Consider the following 20,789-nt stretch of genomic DNA (forward strand, 5'->3'; position numbering starts at 1 on the left):
CACCAGACTAATAATGGGGACTGTCAGTTCCAAACCTGTGAGCTGAAATAAACCTCCTTCTTCCCAAATAGCTCCTATCAGAGAGAAGTTGCCTGGCTGGCACAGCAAGCATCGCCTCTACTTTTCAGGGACAAGGGAGCAGGAAGGAGCTGCACTGATGGAACACCTGCTGTGTGCCACGTGACAGGATGTCTCCTAACCCTACAATGCCTCACTCCTGGCAAGGTGAGAATCCTCCCCTTCACCTTACAAATGAGACACATAGGAGCCACCAAGGAGGGGCAGGACTTGACCCCTGGTTGGGGAGCGAGGCAGCCAGGAGGTGACTCCATCAGACAACTGTTCCACCCACAAATACTGCAGCATGTGGCCCCAAGCCACCCTTCAAGGAAGCCTCTAACCTGGGGCCTGAACTCCTGGGCCCACATTCCTTGTGGAAGGTGGGGTTGCTGCTGCAGGTGGGGTCCTCCTGTGGCTGAGGTACTGGGTGTGCAGGGGGTACACATTCCCCTTCCTCTCCTCTTCTGTGGGTGTGGGAGCCACATCCCTGAGCACAGGGAAAGCACAGCCTCTGCTCTGGGGGCATCTCGGCCTCGGTTGGCTCTGCACAGTCACGGAGGAAGAACTTGGCCATGACCGAGAACGGCAAGGGGACTCAACTCACAGAGCTCTGTGGACTTTCTATCTTCGCCCCCAGAGCCACAGCTGCATAGAGAAAATGAAAGCCAGATGAGGGTAGGATGTTTCCCAGCTCTGGAAACCCCATCCTGTGCACATCAAAGGGTTAGCAGCCTCACGCACGCTCATGTCCTCCTGAGGACAAAGCCTTGCAGCCTGGTCACCCGCCAACTGCATCAACCAGATGGCTCCTGGGATGACCAAGGCAGGGGAGCTTCAGGTTACTTTAGGGGCAGGGGTGGGAAAGGGCAGCCCTGAAGTGAAGTTCTGAGACCCGAGACCCAGTGGCCATCCCTGCCAAGCTGTCTCCTTATCTGATTTCCAAGCCTTCCTCATTAATGCTGCTGCTGTTGTGGTCAGGGACCATCACTGTGGTCTGAGGTGACTGGCCAGATCTGCTAAGCCCCTAGATGTGATCCTTGTGCTCCTGCCATGTGACAGCTACATCCCTATACACGGATGAGGGACTGTGGGAGGTGACGGCTCTGGTTCAAACCTTTAGATCTCCACTTGGCTACTTCCCAGCTGTGTGAGTGTGTACACCTCAGCTGTCTCATCCATACAATGGGGTTGGTAACCACCCCACCTCCCTCTCAGACTGCCGGGAAATATCACCAAGTCCCTGTGACAGCTTAGACCAGCCGTGGGCACAAAGCCCTGAAGTGTTCATCAGTGTTAGCCATGTCAGTGGTCCCTGGGCCCTCCTGCAGGAGTGGTTCCAGGGCTCACTGCAAGATACCAAGAGCCTTGGGTGCTCAAGTCCTGTCTGTAAAATGGTGTGGTGTCTGCATGTCACTAGCACACGTCCTCCACATCAGTTGCACGTGACTCAGAGCCCCTAACCAGATGTCAGTACTGAGTGAGCACTTGTTATGCACGTGGACCAGACAGACATGATTTGTCCTATTTTCAATCTGTGTTGGCGAGTGCAGAGCCTGTGGACACAGGGTTTATGGAACACGGGGTTCTGCAGCCTTCAGCCAATGCCCATCACATGCACGTTGAAAGCTGGATGCCACAAATGGTCCAAACTGACCCCTCCAGGTATGTCCTGCACATGGTCCTTCAGGTGTGTGACTGTCACCCAGACCTTGTCCCACCCCTGCAGGTGCTCTCCCCCAACAGCAGAGTATCTTGTCCTTGACACTGGCCAGGCCTTGTGCAAGGGTTGCAGCCTTGAAGAGGGCCCATTCTCGAGAGGTCTGTGACTGATACAGTACATCTACTGGGCCAGTGCCCATATTCACTATTCCTTGCCACCTGGAGCTTGCCTCTTCTTCCACAAAGCCCTTTCTTCTGCCTTTGTTGTGGTGTGTCACAGCGCACTAGCTGTGTTACAATCAGGTCTTTATCCCTGGGCAGGTGGATAGCAGTCACTTTATTACCCCTCTATCCACGCAGTGCCCAACACTGGACCCCCAACAGGCAGTGACAATGGGACTCGACCTGCGGTCCCCATCCCGAAAGCACATTACTCAAGGTTAATCACAACAGAAACAGACATGTCCAGGGAAGGTCCTTCCTGCGGCTCCTAACTAGGACTCCTCAAAATTCCAAGGAGATCACCAAAAGGTAGGAATATCAGAGGAACGCTGGTAACCAAGAAGCATCTAGGCTGATACAGTGTCCCAAGGAAAAAGGACAGTAGGTCATCAGTAAGGAAATCTGAAACCAAGACAAGCGACCTCGAGCCCAGGTTGTCACTGACAAAAAGCAGATGCTGGGCCTGTCACACAGCAGGTCACGCACTGCCTGCAGCACCAGTGTCCCACATGAACATCAGTGTAAGTTTTGCCTGCTCCACTTCCGAGCCAGCTCACGCGAATGCACCTGGGAAAGCAGCAGCAGATGGCCCAAGTGCTTTAGCCCCTCCCATCCATGTGGGAGACCTGGACGGAATGCCAGGCTCTTGTCTTTGACCTGGCCCAGCACCAGCCATTGCAGCCATTCAGGGAGTGAATCAGCAGGGGGAAGGTCTCTCACTCCCCCTTCTCTGTAACTCAGCCTTTAAAATGCACTGCAGAGCTCAACACAGAAGAGGAGATCTGGATGGAGTCTCTAAGGAAAGGGCCAGTAATACGAATTGCCCTGATCTGACCTTTACTGTTTACCCTGTACCCGTAAATATGTACAAATCCAACGTGCCAATCTCCTGCCACTCAAGCTGTGCTAAAACAAACATGCTTATTTTAAAAAGCAAAATTTGGTTATTCTCACACACAGAAAGTGCAATCGTTGACCCTTGTACTGCTCGGTTCCCAAGGTACTCTGCCTTTTTTGTATCTTAGGATAACCCTGTAGAGTAGGCCCTGACATGCCCATTTCACAGACACAGAGACTGAGGCAGCAGACTTGAGATTTGAACACAGATCTTCCTGGCATTCTCAGGGCTGCTTTCCCTTCTCGTGTGCCCCCTGTCTACCAGAGGGACCTGGCTCTCTAGGCCAACCTCCCCTGGGCTGTGGGAACCAGGGAGGGATATAAATGGTGGGGAAGGGTGAAAGTGGGAGAAGGGGCACTGGCTTTGTGCCACCAAGCAGTCGGATGGTGGGTGGTGGGAGTGGGCAGGAGTCGCAGAGGAGCAGGGCAGGTAAAAGGAAGCCTTAGGGACACACTAGAAGGCCAAGGGCACGGAGCATCAGGGTGGGGATGGGAATATCAAGGCTGCTAACTGCCTCCTGAGAAGCCAGCAGCCCAGCCAGCTAGTGAGTCAATCACTCTGGGCTGGACTTGAGTCCCAGGGCTGGGCTTGGGCTCCAGCGCTGGCAGCAGGAGACGGATCTGGTCCACACATGCAGGGAGCTGGGAACACACACCCACTTGTCCTGGACCTGACTCACTTGCCTGGGGCCACAGAGGGAGAGTCTTACCCAGTGTCGGCACCATGCTGCTTCAGTGCCCATGGAGCAGCAGCCGATCCCCAAGCCTCAGCAGCCCAGCAGTCGCTCACTCTTCCCAGCCCACCACCCATCACCACCCACCTGAGAGCCTCCGTCAGGTGTCTGCTCGCCAGGATGCCTGCCATGGCCAACTGGTTGGGCCCTCGACCTCCAACTGCAGCTCCTTCTGGTCCCTCGCCTCCTAGCTGGCCCCAGGTGGACTGAGCAGCCTCAGCCTTGCTTCCAACTTCCTCCATCCTTGCCTCCCCACGACCTGACTCCTGGCTCCTCACACTGCCTCATCCAACACACACTGAACCACAGCAAAACATATCTAGTTAATTCCCCTAAACACCCTGTGTGCTTGCTTTTCTTATTTTTAAAGATTTGTTTATTTTTTTAGATCTATTTTTTTAAAGATGTATTTATTTTTATTGGAAAGGCAGATTTACAGAGAAGAGAGACAGAGGGGAAGCTCTTCCGTCCGATGATTCAATCCCCAAGTGACTGCAACAGCCAGAGCTGCTCCGATCCGAAGCCAGGAGCCAGGAATCTCCTCCAGGTCTCCCACGTGGATGCAGAGTCCCAAAGCTTTAGGCCGTCCTCGACTGCTTTCCCAGTCCACAAACAGGGAGCTGGATGGGAAGCAGGGCTGCCGGGATTAGAACGGGTGCCCATATGGGATCCTGGCACATTCAAGGCAAGGACTTTAGCCACTATGCTATTGCGCCAGGCCCAAGATTTGTTTATTTTTTTTTATTGGAAAGGTAAAGATACAGAGAAAAGGAGAAGCAGAAAAGTCTTCCATCTGCTGATTCACTACCCAAATGGCTGCAATGGCTAGAACTGAGCCCATCAAAAGCTAGGAGCCTCGATCTTTTTCTGGGTCTCCCAAGTGGATGCAGGAGCCCAAAGACTTGGGCCATCCTCCACTGCTTTCCCATGGCATAAGCAGGGAGCTGGATGGGAACTGGAGCATCCAAGATTCAAACTGGAATTTGAACTATACGGAATGCCAGTCCTACAGGCACAGGTTTAGCCTGCTGCTAGCCCCTAATCCTGTACTTTATGCTCCTGGCCTTCATACTGCCCTCTGCCTTTTTCCTCTGGCCACCATTTCCTCCAGGCAGCCTTTTGGGTCTTCACCGTGGCCTTGAGCCTGTGTGCCCCAGAAGTATGGCTCTAGCATCTCATCCTTTAAGAGTGACTGGAGGCCAAGTGCAACCATGTGACCTTGGCTGAGTCACTGACCTTTCTGTTCCTTGGTCTCATCCATCTAACAGGGATGATGTGGCACCAATTCCATAGGTTTTCTACAATTAGAACACACAGAAAGTCTTCTGCCCAGGGCTGAGCAGAGACGTGTCAGGCAGGGAGGTCAGCATTTGTGGTTGGGGGTGCTAAAATGGCCAATACTGAGAATGGCCAGAGACAACAGGGACAAAACATTGGGAGAAGACTGATGGTTGTCATCCTGCTTTGCACGGCGCAAAACAACAGCAAAGCCTGGATTTGAACTCAAGTGCTTCTTTCTGTCCCCAGAGCTTGTGGCTATTCCATTATGACCACGGTCTCCTTTCCCCCACCTGTCTCCCCTTGCACTCTTGCAGGCCAAGTTCCCTCCCCAATCCTGTCTGAACACCAAGTTCAGGGCTGACCAAATCTGCCACTGGCCCTCACTCGGGAGGCGAGAGGAGCAGAGGGGTTGCTGCATGGGTCTCCACACCCTGGAGCTCCAGTAGCCCTCATGTGCCTAGTGAGCCCAGCAAGATGCCCGGCTGGGTGCCAGTGCCCAATTTGCTGATCTCATGGCAGGAACCAAGGAGAGCGTTAATCTATGTTGTTAGGGATACTGATGATGGGGCTGATGAGCTGCTGGTGATTAGGCTGCAGCAGGAAGCGGCTTGTGGAAACAGCTATAATTTGTGTTTGTGTTACCAGGGCGGATTGGCTGGCATTGCTGTGTAGCACGTGAAGCTGCCACCTGTGAAGCCAGCATCCCTCCCATATGGACACTGGTTCCTGTCCTGGCTGCTACACTTTGAATCAGGTTCCCTGCTATTGCACCTGGGAAAGCAGCAGAGATGGCCCTCTGCATCCACCTGGGAGTCCCAGAAGACACTCCTAGCTTGGTCTTGCTCAGCCCAAGCCACTGTGATCATCTGGGGAGTAAACCAGTGGATGGAAGACTCCCCGTGTCTCTGTGTCTCTCTCTAACCCTTTCAAAATAAACAAATAAATCTTAAATAAATAAACTGCAACATGGCAATCTCAGGACAACAGATAAAAGTGGAGCTGCCACTTACTCTGTGATCTTAGCTCTTGACCTTGAACGTGGCTCTCCTTCAGGGGTTCTAGGAATGGAATTTGACCAACAAACACTCAGCTGCATCTCTCTAGACCCAGTGTTCCAGGCTCTGAGATGGCAGGTGCAGACGTGCAGGCGGCTATGGTGGCAGCGCGGACGAGGCACAGCCACGGCCCTGCTTGCTGGCCCTCACCACCTGGGCACCTCTGCAGCCCCACATCGCAGCCCAGGCTGCTCACCTCACACTGACCTCTTATCATCATCTCCTTTAAAAAAAAAAAACAACTTTAGGGTCCAGCACAGTAGCCTAATGGCTAAATTCCTCGCCTTTCCCCCACCGTGGTCCCAGGTCTGTGCTCCTGGGCCTCTGCCCCTCTGGGAGTTGGGAGGAGATGCTGGGAACCCAGCACTGATTTACCTAGTGGGCCTCACCTTACCCTTGCCCACCTTTCCCAAGGGATGGGCTTGTCTGCACAGCTCCCAAGAGCTGTGATCCCAAGAGCAGTCTGTCCTGGCCCTGGGGCCGGGCTGGCTAATCCCATCATCTCCCCTCTCTCCTGCTGCCTGGTCCCTACTTGCCTACTGCCTCTTAATGCCCTGGAAGCCTCCTCACCAGACAAGCTTCCCAGCCCCTAATCCCGCTGCAGGCTGCCTTCCTGGTGCTTCCTAAACTGAGCGCCACCAGTCAGGGGGCAGAGACAGGCCCAGCTGGGCAGGCTGAGGTGCTTCTCGTCCCTTGTTCAAGGAGGCAATGCCCAGAGTGGCAAGCACAGCAGCACCTTCCCCCCCATACATCCCAGCCTGTGGCAACAGGCACCCCAGGCAGCCTCCCCTCCCACCCTCTCTCAGGGGAGTCCACCTAGTGGTTGGGAACCAGGGCAGTCAGGCTCAAATCCCTGTTCTGCCAGGTTCTTCTTGGTAACCCTGGGCAAGCCACATAATCCCTATCTGGAGTTCAGCTTACTTGGCTATAAAACGGATTTATTAATAAATCATTAGGGGGATTAGTGGGCTGAATAGCAGAGAACACTCAGAACAGGATCTGAAGTAACACCAGCAGCAGCTGTCGTCACCACGGCCTGCCCAATGGGCCCGGGGCAGAGTCTCAGACCCGGCTGACCAAGCAGATGTGAATGATTTGCTGAAAGAGCTGTGATTCTTGAACTACCTCATCTGGGAGATTTTACACGCAAGCCAACATTTGTGACTTTCCTTTGAAAAAAAGTAAAAAAGTCCCAATGGTGCTGGGCTCCTAGGCAGCAGCTAGAGAGTGAGTGGGCCCTGGGGATGGGCAGCAAGTTTCCTGGCTACCATGGCCTCTCCTCCAAGAGGCAGCCACTCCTCGTCATGCCAGTGCCATTTCTGGTAACGTGGAGGTGGGAGACAGAATTCTTGCACCCTGTCTCATTCAGATGTGAGGAACTGATTGATGCGAAGCTTCCAGGCAAGACAAGTTCATCTATTTGACACACATCAAAACAGCAGCTGACTCTGAGCACGGGGTTTACTGGAAAGGGCATGAGGGAATGTTCTAAGAGGTGAGAATGTTCTGGAACTGTGTTCCATCTTGATGCCACTGTGGTTACCATTAGCTTCTGAATTGTGCATTCTGCTCCATGTAGAATAGGATTAGAAATGTAGAAAAACAGGCAAGCACCGTGGCATAGCAAACTATGTGTCTGCTTGTGGCGCCGACATTCCAAATGGGCGCCTGTTCATGTCCTGGCTGCTCCACTTCAAATGCAGCTCCCTGCTTATGGCCTGGAAAACTAGCAGAGGATAGCTCAAGTTTTCTGCACCCACATGGGGAACTCAGAAGAGGCTCCTGGCTCCTGGCTTCAGATTGGCTCAGCTCTAATCACTGCAGCCATTTGTGGAGTGAACCAGTGGAAGGAAGGTCTCTCTGTCTCTTCTCTGTGTAACTCTGCCTTTCCAATAAAAACAATAAATACATCTTTTCTTCTAAAGGAAGAAAACTGAAAGATGGACGGGAGAGGCTCTAGCTTCAAGGAAAGCAGAAACTGACTGCCCTGGGTGTGGAGATGCCTGCCAGTCCATCACACTGGTAACTGTGAAAGACAACAAAACATAGGATACGTCTAGAGGGAAGCTCCGTGCTCCTGCACTGAGTGCATGGTTCAAGCCCCAGCTCCTCCACTTCTGATCCGATGAGCCTGGAAGGCAGCAGGTGATGGCTCCAATGGTTGGGTCCCTGGAAGCCTTGGGGGAGACCTAGTTGAAGTTCCCAACTCCTGAATCTGGCCTGGCCCTGCCCTGACTAATGTGGTCATTTGAAAAGTAAACAGCATATGTTAGATTTCACTGTTTGGCTCTCTCACCACCACCCCCACCATGCCTTAACTAAACGAAACCTTTTACAAACTTAAGAAGCCAATGCCTTGCTTGCACTAGTCACATTTCAAATGCTCAGGGCCCCAGAAAAATGTTAGTACAGAAAGTTCTGGCTGGCGCTGGTACATTTGCCATCTACATAGCTATGCTAACTGCTACTGGAGCCCAGGACAGAGCAGCCAGCACAACACTGCCAGATAGCAATTAATGAGCAATTGAGTGAATGAACAAATGAGGGTAGAAAGAACAAACCCTGTGACCCAATTCTGAAACCCCCCAACTCTTGGCTCTTGCCAGCTGCAGAGCCACCTGCAAATGTGGCCTCTGAGTCTGTGAGCTGCCTCCTGAGCTACCTCCCTGAGTCTCTGGACTGGGCACACCGCCAGTGTTCTCAGGTGTGCCCAGAGAATCAGGGGCCTGGAGGAGACCTGTAGGAAAACTAAGCGGTTACCTCAAACTTTTAGGACAGAAGGAAGGCACGGGAGAGGTGCGAGGGGCCGAGGGGCATAGCACTGTGAACAGGGTGATGAAGACAAGGCAGGCTGGGCTGCCTTGGGGGTTCTGGAGGGGGGATCCACATACACAAAGGCCCCAGGCTGGCAGCTGGAGCTTAAGCTGGGAAACAGCATCACACAGCCACAAGTACCGCTCTGGTCACAGCGGCAGGGCAGTGAGCCACCTCCATCCTTAGGGAGAACCCCTGCCTAGCAGGGCACAGACCCCTCCCAGAACGGTCAGACTGGGACATAGCTTGTCCCAGTGGCTGCAGGGCACACAGGGGCTAGCAGAACCTGAGCAAGGCTCCGGGCCAGCTTTGTCTTCCTACATCTACCCACCATCCAGCTAGCCACCTGCCGCTTCTCAGAGCCAGACGTGTTAGCACTTGCTTGTTTGTGCAGTTATTTGTTCATTCAAAACAAATATTTGTTTATCCTTTACTTATTTATTAATTAGAGAGGCAGAGATAGAGAGAGCCCCTACCCAGTGGCTCACTCTCCAGCGGCCCACAACAACCCTGGGCTGGGGCTGACACTTGGAGCGAGGAACTCAGTCCTGCTCCCCCACATCGGGGGCAGGGATCTAACTGGCTGGGCCATCACTGCTGCCTCTATCCACAATAGCAGGAAGCTGGAAGGGCATGAACAAGGCCAGGCCCAACCCAGGCATGCCATATGTGCTGAGGGCCCCTTAACCAGCATCTTAATCACTAGGTCAAACATCTGTCTCATTCCACAAATATTTATTACACACTGACTGTCTGTGCCAGGACTACATCATGGATCAAGTCCTTGCTCTCAGGACTTGAATTGTCTGAACAGGAGAGAGACAGTAAGCAGTGTTGCAATACCAGGACAATCACAGTATCATCCAACACACAGCAAGTGGTTACTGTGTGGCAAATACTAGATGCTAAGTGCTTTTTCGTGCATCTATCATTTGATTCTTTTATTCTTTTTTTTTTTTAAGATTTATTTGTTTTTATTGGAAAGGCAGATTTACAGAGAGAAGGAGAGACAGAGAAGATTTCTTCCATCCATCTGTTGGTTCACTCCCCAAGTGGCTACATCGGCCAGAGTTGAGCCAATCTGAAGCCAGGAGCCTTCCTCTGGGTCTCCCATTCAGGTGCAGGATCCCAAGGCTTTGGGCTGTCCTCGGCTGCTTTCCCAGGCTACAGGCAAGGAGCTGGAAGGGAAGTGGAGCACCTGGGACACGAACCAGTGCCCATATGGAATCCCAGCACATGCAAGGCGAGGACTTTAGCCACTAGGCTACTGTGCTATGCCCCATTTAATTCTTTTTTTTTTAAGATTTATTTATTTTTATTGGAAAGGCAGATTTACAGAGAGGAGGTAAGACAGAGAGGAATATCTTCCATCCGATGGTTCACTCCCCAAGTGACCGCAACAGCTGGAGCTGAGCCATTCTAAAGCCAGGGGCCAGGAGCTCCTCCAGTTCTCCCACACAGGTGCAGGGTCCCAAGGCCCTAGGCCGTCCTCGACTGCTTTCCCAGGCCACAAGCAGGGAGCTGGATGGCGATCATATGGGATCCCAGCATTTGCAAGGCGAAGACCTTAACCACTATGCTATCATGCCAGGCCCGCCCCATTTAATTCTTAAAAACACGATACATGTAATGGCACTGATCATAGATTTTCAAATTTTATTTGCTTAGTTTCCCTTTTTTGAGACAGAGAGACAGAATTTCCTATCTGCCAGTTCACTCCTCATATGCCCTCAATAGCTGGGGCTCAGCCAGGCTAAAGTCAGGAGCCAGCATCTTCATCCAGTTCTCCCAAATGGGTGGTGAGGACTCAAGCACTTGAGTCATCACTGCTGCCTCCCAGCTGGAACGGGAAGTGGAGCCAGATTTGATCCTAGGCATCCTGGGATACAGCTGCCTGTCCCAAAAGGGCATTTTGACCTCTGTGTCAAACACTTGTCACTTTACCTTATTTTAAATCTTCAGAAACTGAGGAAAAGAAAGGCTTTGGGCAAGCTCATGCCCTCAGTGGTGGAGTTTGGGGTCTGAACCCAGACAACTTGACTGAGCCCCTGATCCTGAGCAGCCTTAATGCAGTGATTAGAAGAGAAAGGAGAGGGCAGTCAGCAGGGGCGGGAGAGCTTCTGGGGCTTCAGGAAGGCGCGGCGAGTGGGTTACACAGCACCCAAAACTGAATGACCAGAGCCCTTGCAAGAGCAGTGCTAATGCGGCAGGCAGAAAGGCGGGCCCCGTGTGATCCACCCCAGCCCTAGACCATTCTATAGATGAACGGAGGCCCAGAGAAAGGACATCCCCCCAGGGAAATAAAACCAGGGACACAGCCTGGACAAGACACCGGGTAGTGGCCTCCCAGCCTCTGGCTCCTCCTGAACCTGTATGCCTGTGCCGAGAAGGCCTAGAGACTGGCGCTGGAGCTGGGCCACACCCAGCAGAAGATGACAAGGTCAGACAGGGGTGCCCTGTCTCCTTCCATCCGCCATCTCCCTGCCTTCCCAGGAAGGAGTGTCTCAGTTCCCACATGGTCCCTACTCAGCACTCCTGCTGCATTCCCCTCTACCCAGGACTGGGTCAGGCTACTTGCCCAGCTGCATCCCTATCTTTCCCTTTTGCTTTTCTGGGCAATGCTGAGCAGGCCAAGTCAGCATGACCACACCAGGGATGGGAAGGGAAGTTGTGCAGCCAGACACACTCAGCCCAGCTGCCCAGAAGCCATCAGCATCCTCCCTCCACATGGTAGGGTGGCGGTAGTGTCCCCACTGAGTGTGACAAGTGTCAATGAGGCACACCGGCGCTGGCAGATCCTGAACACTGCTCTTCCGCTCACTGCTGAGAGAGTGTGGGCAGCATGTGGGCATCAAGGAGACACTTCTTTGCCCTCCAGGGGCCATTCTAGCCACCTGTTCCCCTCCACCACCCAGATCTGGAGTTGGGGGTCCTCCATACCTCTGAGGAACGCAACTGAAGGTCAGAAGCAGGAGCCTGCCTCGTCAGTTGAGAGCACACTGCTGGGAGTGCCCACACAGGGCTGCTGCTACAGGCACTGGGTTCCAGACAGGAAATGGGAAGGGAGAGATAAGCTGGGGTGGAAGGAGCCAGGCTCAGGGGAGCCGCCCACTCAGGAGCCAGTCCCGCCTTGAGCATCCTGGGGGCAGAGATTGGGAACAGGACCGGAGAGTATTCTGGGTTTCCTCACGCTTAGGAGGAAGGAGGGCTGGAAGGTCCAGAACTATGTGATTTCCAGAAAGCACAGACCCGCCTGGTCCCCCCAGTTTCCGGGGAAATGCCTGCTGTTACCCTGGCCCCTCCCAGAGCCTCACTGAGACTCACTCCTCCACCTGGAAAAACCTCACCAACTTTTACAGGCTCTGTCTAAATGGCATTTCCTTTGCCTCCAACCACTCAGCAACTCCTTCAGAGGGTTTCCATTTCATAAGCATTTGCTGAGGCCCTGAGGCCTGGCTGACTTCCTGCTGCCAGAGATTGCCACAGGTGGATGGCTGAAGTCTCCATCCTGGCCACCGAGGCCACTTGGTCAGGATCACCCCCCCACCCGGACACACACACACCACCTGATGGAAAGGTGCACTCTCAGTAAGGAAGTGCCCTCTCGAACTGGGAAGCAGGAGAGGGGTTGCGTTGTGGAAGGAAACGCTGGCATCTGTTTCAGAAACCTTTGGCTGGGAGGCCGCTCTGCAGACTCAGCCCCAGGAGAGGCCTCTGGGAAATCACTTACCCTCACTCATGAAACAGACTAGCATTCCCCACCTACAGGAAGGTGGAAGGGCCCACAGACAGGTGTGGAAGGGTGGGCTGGAGTGGAGGAGCTTTGGGGCTCTATTCTCAAAAGCCACAGTTCGGGGCACCTCTTCCCCTCCTGCCTGCCCAGGGCTTCCCCCGCCTGGCCCAGAGCAGACAGAAAACTCCCCACACCAGGCTCCAGGCCAGAGCTTCTTAAGTTGCCAGTCTCCTGCAGAGGGCTTAGTGGGATGTGTCCATCATTGCTTCTGGAGATTATCACAGCACACAGGCATACACGGCAGGGTACCTGGCAGCAAGCTGGCCCTGCCTCCTTGCTAGCCTGGGCCAGGCTAGGCTAGGACAGACCTCATGTTCTCCTGTGGAATCCACAGGACCCTGCCTCTCTCCCTTGCCCATCACCTGGCCATGCTGGGGCTCCAGGGTTCTGGGGTTACCCCCTCACCCCGCACAAGGAGGATGTAAATTTGGATGCAGGTGCTTGTCACACCCACTCTGTGGTCAAAAGCACAAAGAAGATCCATCTGTCTTTCTCTCCGCACACTGTCTCTCTCTATAATTCAACCTACTCAACCTTTCAATTAATTAATTGGAAAATTTTTTAAAAAGAACATAAACTCTGGAGCCAGGCTGCTGTGTTCAAACCCTGGCTCTGTCATTTACCACTATGTGACCTTGGGCCTCTGTTTTCTCACCTGTAAAGTGGTGAAGGAGCAGCAGCCAACCCCCGGGGGTGTACAGAAGACATAACTAGGCCATGACGAAGTGTCTGGGCCAGCACCCAGGTGTGCTGAGGAGCCGACTGAGGGACAGGGAGCATGAGTGACGAGGCCCAGGTTCTGGAGTCTTCCACGGCTTTTTGCGATCTGCTCAGACATCAACCCCTGCCTCTGCCCAAGCAGGGCAAGTTCATGTCCGCCCCACCAGGGCCCTCTGCCATACACATAAAGTACAGCTGAACACACCTGCCATGTCTGTTGGCCCAAGACCTCCTTCAACCGAGTCCCAATGCCACCCTCAGAGTCCCAGGCCCCTCAGAGTTGGAAGGGACAGACACCAGCAGAACTTCACACCCAAGTAACCATCTTGGCATGAGCTGCCTGAAAGGGAGGTAGGGAGGATCAGGCAGAATGAGATCCCAGAGTTTGGACGTTGCTGGGGGGTTTCTCTTTGCTTTCTGTCACCATTCCCGACTCCCTTGATGTGCCTGCCACCTTCTCTCTCTACATCACACCCAGCGTAGACCAGGTTCACTTCACCAGGATCTCTAATGCAGCTGAAAACCTTAGAAGAAAACTTCCCTCTCCCTGATTGAATTTTAAGTCTCAAAGAAGAGCTCTGATTGGCCAGACCTGGTTCCTATGCCCTCCCTTTGCTATCATGGAGGTGGAGCCAGATGTTGTGATTGGTAGTCCTACTGCCTATCACAAAAAGTGGAGGAAGAACAGCTCCTCAAGGAAGGGGCTGCTGTGGCAGAAGTGGAAGGGTGGCCTGACAGAGGCAACCTGCATCTACACAGTCTCCCTGAAACCCATCAGCCTACCACTGCCCTCCCTCTACACAGCCTTCCTCGGGCCCAACGGGCTGCTGGGAGTGTCACAGGTAGTGCCTAGGTATGGGTGGCTGCCCCTGCTATTGTCCATGTCTAGAAGAATAAAAGTTCTTAGCACTGCAGCTCCCCCACACTCAGCTCTGCTCCCTGCCTCCCCCACACCAAACTAGTTTTGATGAGTGAAGAAAATGAGGATTTGGGCCGGCATAATGGACAAAATTATTTCCTACAGAGCTGGCATCCCACATGGAAACTTGTTCCTGTCCCAGTTGTTCTACTTCCTATCCAGCTCCCTGCTAATGTGCCTGGGAAAACAGCAGAGGATGGCCCAGGTACTCAGGCCCCTGCTACCCATGTGGCAGACCCAGACAAAAGTCCTAGTTCCTAGCTTTGGCCATTGTGGCCATCTGGGGAGTGAAATGGTGGATGGAAGATTTCCCTTGCTTTCACTTCCTTCCCAACTCTAATTTTCCAAATAAACATTTTTTTGCATAATGATGTTTAAATAGTCAATTAAGGTGGAAAGGAAGTGAATGAGATCATTGTTTCCAAATTTTCTTTTTCTTCCTACTTTCTGGGGGAAGGAGAGATAAGGGTATAAGCCACACCCAGCCTCCCAACTGCCTCAGTACCCTGGGAGGGAGCATGGCCACCCAATGTCATCCTAGGGTCGCTGATGTGGGGCATGCTCTCAGGGTTCTGCTCAGGTAGTTTTGATAGTTATGAAATGCTGTTGATGTCGCTGATCCAAGGATGAAGAAATCATTCCAAAGTCCACTGGTTCACATAGTCCACTTTAGAGTCTCCATTCGCCCAGACATTTGCCGTCAATGCCTGGCTGGGGTAGTTAACCAATTTGTTCTGCCCTCCTTCCTCTGCTATGGTACCAGATGTCCTCTGCTGGCACCATCAGACTGCCATATCCTCCATGTGCATTTGGATATGTCGCCTACTGCTCTCCAGCTAAGCCACTGAGGAGGCCCAGTTCTGACACATGCACTCCACGGTCAGATCACAGATCCTGCAATTCTCCCCATGGTTGGTGTTCTGGGTCCAGCGGTTATTTGTGGGAGGGGGCCCCAAAGAAACCCTGTCTGAAGTGATCCCATACCTGACTCTTGTGTGTGCTTACCACTATGGGGTCCAGCTCTGTTGGTCACCCACATCAGCCTACACACACAGTGGTAGGTGCAGTAGCTGAATCAGTTCTGTCTTCAGCTCCATCTCTTACATAAACCAGTGGGTGCTGCAGCCCAGCCCAACCCTGCCCACCACACACTCAATCCTCACATATACCAGTGGGAGCTGTGGCCTAGTCGAGGTGACCCCCAGTAATCCCTACTAGGCCCGCCTTTGGCTCTGGTTCCTGTGTTTGCCAGTATGCACAGCAGACTGGTCCAGTCTGTTCCACATCCCATTAACTCTCATAAACATCAGTGGGCATTAAGATTGCATAAATAAATCTTAAAAAAAAAAAAAAAAACAGGAAAGAAAATGAGGGATTGAGAAGGGGAGGGGACACAAGGATCAGGCAGTGGGAGAACTCTGAGGCCAGGCCCTGCCCGCCTGGCCTTCCTCTGCCTACAGCCACTAAAATCATCCTCAACAACCAGCTGCCAGCAGATTGCCACCTGATCCTTAAGACATGGTTCCCGCCCAATGCCCAGAGAGGAAAGCAGGAGCCAGGTACAACCCAGCCAGTTCCACGGGCATCCTCTGTGGTCCACGAGCAGTCAGGGTGGCTATGGGGATGAAATGAGAAAACACAGTGTGTGGCACACAGTAGGACCTGGTGAACAAGGGCTGCCTTGTTCATAGCTGGGCTTCCTGGCCCTCTCAGGAAGCCCCTGGGGTTTCCTGGCTGCCTGCCCCGTAGGGCCTGGGGGCCCTTTCCCTTGCCCGATGTATAAGAGGCACCACAGCTTCTGTCCACTTCACTGCCCTCTCACCACCAGCAGCACAGGCAGCAGCAAGCCCAGCCCACAGGCTGTTCTCGGCTGTCACAATGCATGCCCCTGAGGTGGGACATGTGCACAGGCAGTGTGGGGGACACAGGCCCCAGGCAGCACACACATTCAAGCCCCAGTTCTGTGTGTGTGTATTTGTGTGTGCACATACACATGCATGTTTTAATTTGAAAGGCAGAGTGACAGAGAGATAGAGCAAGACTTCCCACCCGCTGGTTTGCTCCTCCAGTACTGAGCTGGGCAGAGCTGGAAAAGCAAACTCAATCCACGTCTTCCTGATGTGGACAGCAGGAGCCCAACTACGTGAGCTATCACCACTGCTGGGAGCAGGAGCTGGAGCCAGGCATCAAAAGGGAAGTGCAGATATGTTCACTGCCACATGAAACCCCAAACCCTACTGACCTGCTGGACTCCAGCCCCCTGTGCCTCAGTGTACTAATTAGTGAAACAGAGGAACGGAGGTGATAAGAGATCACTTGCACAAACACAAGAATCACATGGTTCCAATAGGTGAGGTCGTCGAAACGCAGGATCTGTGGTCTGACCGTGGAATGCATGTGTCAGAATGGGCCTCCTCAATGGCTTAGCCAGAGCAGTAGGCAACATATCCAAATGCATATGGATAAGCTGGCACTGCTTGGACTGACCCCCTCATGTACCTGTCAGCTCCATACTGTAACTGTCTCTAGCTTACAAGAGGTCAACCTGCATCTCAGAAAGGACAAGGGACTTTCTGAGATCACACAGCTGGACAGGGCCAGGACAGGACGCCAGGTCTGCTTGACTTTGAACTGCCTTCTCTACACCCTTTTATCCCCATCAGCTCCTCCTGGGTGCTGGGCTCTAACCTCTGTCTCAGCAGCCAGTGTTTTTCCCCACCTGCCACAACAGCAAGGCCTTATGCTAACTCCCCAGACAAAAACCTGGCCCTAGCCACACCCAGCGCTGCTGGGCTGGCACTGCCTTGGTGACCAGGAGTGTGCCCCACCAGCCCAGCCCAGGCTCAGCTTTCCATCTGGGCACTGTGATTACCGCCCCCAGAAAAAAACATGCCCATGGATTGCTTGCCTGGGGGAAAGGAAGGAACCCAGGCCAGGGAGGTGGGGGGACAAGGGGCATGGTAGATGGGGGCACAGGGGCAGGGCAGGGTGAGTCCTGGGCTTGTTTCATGGGAACAAGCTGTTCTCTTAATCTTGGGGTAGGAAGAGCAAAAGTTCAGAGCTGATAAATCTTGGCTTGAATATCTATAATTTACTGCTGTTGTACCCTGAGCAAGCTGCCTTAACCTCTCTGAGTATACACACCCATGCATAAAACAAGGACAAGTAAGCCCACTTTACAGGAGTAGAAGCTAATCCATGAAAAGGCACATGGGAAATTTAAATCCTGCCCCCAACGAGAGGCAGCTGAAAGGACCTTAAAGGCCAACCTGGAAATGCTGTGGTCTAGGCAAAGGACATAGTGGCACTGATGCCCCCACAGCCTGTGCTAAGCACTCTACATGTATTTTCCAGTTTCATCATCCTGCAGCCCTAGATGGAAGATGTGGACATGAAACACAGAGGGGGAATAACCAGGTTGTGGTTGCCTAGGGTCCAGCTGACCCTTAGGCAGAATGTCGGGGGAGGGAGTGGTAGGTCTGGCAGGGAGAGAGCAGGTGTTCCTGCCAAGGATACTCAGACTGTGATATTCCCAAACCCCCTCTGGGAGCCCCAAAATCCTGGCTCTGGGCCTTGGCTCTCTTCAGCTCAGTTTGGGAGCCAATTTGCAACTGCACAATTAACAATCACTTCCAAGAGAGGGATCCACCCAAGCCCTGGGACAGGGACACAGCAAACCCAGGAACTCAAGAACCAACCCACGAACCCATGAACCCAACCACGATCTGACCCCAGCTAGGACATTCAAGGTCAGGCAGCCCCTCTTCCCTTCTCATCTGACTCCTGTCTCCTGTGCAAGGAGACTTCCAGGCCCACAGCTTTCACCTGATCCTGAGCCCAGCACCAGCCAGTCAGTACCTTGCCCGTGTCGGTCTCACAGGACCGTGTAATTGTAATTGTTATGAGCAGCTCACATTTCCTTATTTTATTATTTTTAACATACTTTGTTCTGAAAATTTTTAAAGATTTATTTATTTTTATTAGAAAGTCAGATATAAAAAGAGAGGAGGAGAGACAGAGAGGAAGATCTTCCATTCTCTGATTCACTCCCCAAGTGGCCACAACTGGAACTGAACTGAGCTGATCCAAAGTCAGGAGCCAGGAGCTTCTTCTGGGTCTCCCATGCAGGTTCAGCGTCCCAAGACTTTGGGCCATCCTCGATTGCTTTCCCAGACCACAAGCAGGGAGCTGGATGGGAAGCAGGGCCATTGGAATTAGAACCAGTGTCCATATGGGATCCTGGCACATGCAATGTGAGGACCTTAGCCGCTAGGCTACTGCACCGGCCCCTTTATTATTATCATTATTTTTTAATAAATAACACTGTGTACTACACTCTATCCTCTCAAGATCAAATCAAGGCTCTGACATTGTAGCATAGTGGATAAAGTCACTGCCTTCAGTGTTGACATCCACATCCCACATGGGTGCAGGTTTGAGTCTCAGCTGTTCCACTTCAATCCAGCTCCTTGTGGATGCTCTGGGAAAGCAGTGGAGGTTAGCCCATGTGCTTGAGCCCCTGCACCCACACAGGAAGACCCCAAAGAAGCTCCTAGCTCCAAACTGGCCTAGCCCCTGGCATTATGGGGTAAACCAGTGGACAGAAATATGAACTCTCTCTATCTCTGCCTCTCTCGCCTTTCAAATACAAATGTTTAAAAAATATTTATTTCATTTCCTGGGGAGAGGGAATGGCAGGGAAGGGACCAGGGAGGACTCGGCCGCCTGTGGAACGTTTAATCCCCAGCACTGCAAGGCTGCCACGCCAGAGTTTGTTTTTATTGAGTGCTCTGCTCTTCATACATCTCAAAATGTTTTGCTTTGGAGCTGGCCTTGGGCTAAAAGCCAGACCCGAGCTTTGCAACGAGTGCTGCTCGTTCCTGCCTGAAGTGGGGGGCCCTTCCAAGAGCCAGACAGGCCTGGCACGCACCACATTCTCACCACAGTCCCCCAAAGTGAGTACATGGAGGGAAAGGGCCAGTCCACAGAGGTCCCCACACTGCCAAAGAAGAGGGAGAAGGTTTGTTGGTCACAAGGCCAGGCTGCCCTTTGGTGGGCGACGCATCTGGAGCTGGGCAGTGGCCAGCATGGGGCCCTCAATCAGGATACAGAAAATCAGGGGGCTGGGCCAATGGGATCCTTTCACCGCTGTACAGACCCTCTGCCCCCAGCCTTCCAGGGGCCCCTCACATCCAAAAGCTCTGCCCTCCTGGCCATGAGTGAGGCAGGAAAGCCTGGCCCCTTCCTGGACCCTCTGAGGCCCTGTCCCCCCATCTCAAGCAGTCTTAGTGACCTTGGGACCAAATGTCCTCTGGATGCCATGTGCAGGTTGCAACATCAGCAGGAGAGGATCCAGGTGCCATCTCTTGATCCCCATGACCTCACACTGGACGAAGTCACTTCTTCGGACACAATGGGGAAACTCAGGGTCCAGCACAGCATGTATCTTGAAGGCAGCAGGCCACCCATTCCAGCTGCTCGTGGGTCCCCATACCTCCTTCCAGCTTTGGCCAGTATGTGACACGCAAGGATGTACAGTGGCAGAACATCGATGACAGAGAGTTGGGGAGACAACAGGGTGAGCCTGAGGTGGGAAGTAAGGAACAGGAGTTGATGAGAGCTCATGAGTGCTCCAAGGCGTTTCCGGGGTGCAGCAGAGAGGGGGCACCTATGGAACTGGGTTTCAGATCATGCTGACTCCAGGGAACTTCATTGCCAGCCTCTCCTAACCTTGCTCCACCCACTCCACCTCTGACTCTGACCAAGGTCAACCTGGCCAAGGGAGTTCTCCCTGGAAACCTCGGCTCTAGTTCCGCCCCAGGCCACAGATATGAGTCTTTGGGGCAGACGTTTGTGCCTGTCTGCTCCAGTTTTTCTATCTGTCAAGTGGGTGGGATGACATTTAAGACCTTACCAAATCTGGGACCAGAAAGCCTGCCTTAGTCCACTCCACAGGCCTGGACTGCACATCCTCCTCCCTGATGAGGTGGCAGAAGACCTGCGCTGGGTCGGAGCAGCTCTCCCTGGAGGCCAGCCAGTCTCACGCAGGGTGACATGCCAAGAAGTAGACCAGGGAGGGAACTGGCAGCAAGAGCCCTAGCTGTTGGCCGTGAGCACCAGATCAGCAGTGAGGTGCCCGCATCTCTCAGCAGATTCATTCCCAGCTCTGGCTCCTCTCCAGCCTCCTGGCAACGCAGACCCTGGGAGGGGGCAGTGATGACCAAGAAACAGGGTTGCAACCCCCCACATGGGGGACCTGGATTTGTCTCCAGCTCCTGGCTCAGCCCCAGTCACTGTACCCATGCAGGGAGTGAACCAGCAGATGAAAGCTCTGTTGGTATCTCTCTCACTCTCAAAGAAAGAACTACAGCTGTCAGGTAGACACACCTCGGGAGGGCAGAAGTAAAATCAAAGTCAGGACAAAGTTTGCACAGGAAACCTGGAATCAGCAGAGGCAGACACAGAGCACTACAGGCCAAGCTCTAGCTCCACAAACTCTGCTACAGTCTGAACATGTCCCCAGCTCACGTGCTAGAAACTGCATCCCTAAATTCATACGTTTTTATGTTTTTCAAATTATTTTTATTTATCTTAAAAGTAGGAAGGGGAGCAAGAGTGAGCACAAGTGAGCACTT

At 53.1% G+C, this 20,789-nt stretch overlaps 1 protein-coding gene and 1 long non-coding RNA gene across 3 annotated transcripts in view; one reads left to right on the forward strand and one right to left on the reverse strand.

The window, feature by feature from the left end:
* ECE1 (endothelin converting enzyme 1) overlaps window positions 1–20,789 on the reverse strand; it is a 106,694-nt gene that overhangs the window by 48,353 nt on the left and 37,552 nt on the right. Inside the window, exon 1 of one of the 2 annotated variants that reach the window (XM_058676385.1) lies at window positions 11,663–11,720. The exons of the other annotated variant lie outside the window; for it this stretch is intronic. The gene's annotated coding sequence lies outside the window, so the exon portion shown is untranslated. Of the gene's footprint in view, window positions 1–11,662; window positions 11,721–20,789 lie in introns of those variants that run through there. 2 annotated transcript variants of the gene reach the window in all.
* On the forward strand, window positions 53–3,087 carry LOC131482419 (uncharacterized). Its single transcript, XR_009246980.1, has 3 exons — window positions 53–225; window positions 2,080–2,250; window positions 2,702–3,087. It is a non-coding gene; the product is annotated as an uncharacterized LOC131482419 (long non-coding RNA).

The sequence above is a fragment of the Ochotona princeps genome, chromosome 2 (genome assembly GCF_030435755.1).
Source record: "Ochotona princeps isolate mOchPri1 chromosome 2, mOchPri1.hap1, whole genome shotgun sequence".
NCBI classification, from domain to species: Eukaryota; Metazoa; Chordata; class Mammalia; order Lagomorpha; family Ochotonidae; genus Ochotona; species Ochotona princeps.